Source organism: Leptonychotes weddellii, chromosome 7 (assembly GCF_054177405.1).
Source record: "Leptonychotes weddellii isolate Sample4059 chromosome 7, ASM5417740v2, whole genome shotgun sequence".
In the NCBI taxonomy this organism is placed as follows: Eukaryota; Metazoa; Chordata; class Mammalia; order Carnivora; family Phocidae; genus Leptonychotes; species Leptonychotes weddellii.
The window spans coordinates 110,802,052-110,802,884 of NC_138375.1; positions in this window are offsets into that span (position 1 = coordinate 110,802,052).

The window sequence follows — 833 nt, forward strand, 5'->3', positions numbered from 1 at the left end:
AGCCTGAATCCCGCTGGCTCCCTTCTGGGCCCTCATTTCTGGATCAGTCACACCACAGGAAGCCCTTCCCGGGGAGCTGCCACCACTGTTGATGTTTCTGCCAACTCTTCACAGCCACGGTGGCACCCCAGGAGCTGAAGCTTAGCATCTCCATCCCTCTTCTGCCCCCTCGGAGAAGCATCTACAGAAACCTCTTCTCTGCGCGACCAGCTGCTTGTAGGGGGTAATCAAGTTGAGAGTTGCATTGAGTTCAGCCATTTGGGAAAGGCAAGTAGGAGGGAGATTCCCCAGGGAAAAGGAGCTGCTTGGCGGGCGCAGAAAGTCTGGGGAGAGGAGTGCTAGGGAGAGGAGACAGGGAAAGAAACTGGGAAGAACATTCTGTATTGACGCCAAGGGACTGTGGAGGCTGGTGTTGGCATTACATAGAGTCCTTCTAGTCTGAAGAGATGGTTTTCTCCCCACAGTGACCCCAACCTTTCAAAGCCATTCTTTCCCCACAGAGCTCTTTGGAGTTGGGGGTGCTGAATGGCAGCCAGAGAACTTGGACTTTTGGAAGATGGACGGTCTTTCTGCTCCTCACCCTTCAAGGCTATCTGCCTAGGAATAGTGGCCATGGGAGTAGAGTGGCTGGCCCCAAGGGAACAGACTGCAACCTGCCTTGTGCTGGGAGCAGAGCTTCTTTGCCTGTTCTTTCCTGTGGGTGGAAGGGTCTACTTTCAAGAGGTTCTCTTTATCTTGGAGACAGCCTTGGAAGGAACACAGCAAAGTAGAAGGAAGATAGAATAGGGGCACCTGGGTGTCTCAGGTGGTTAAGTGTCCAATTCTTGATCTCG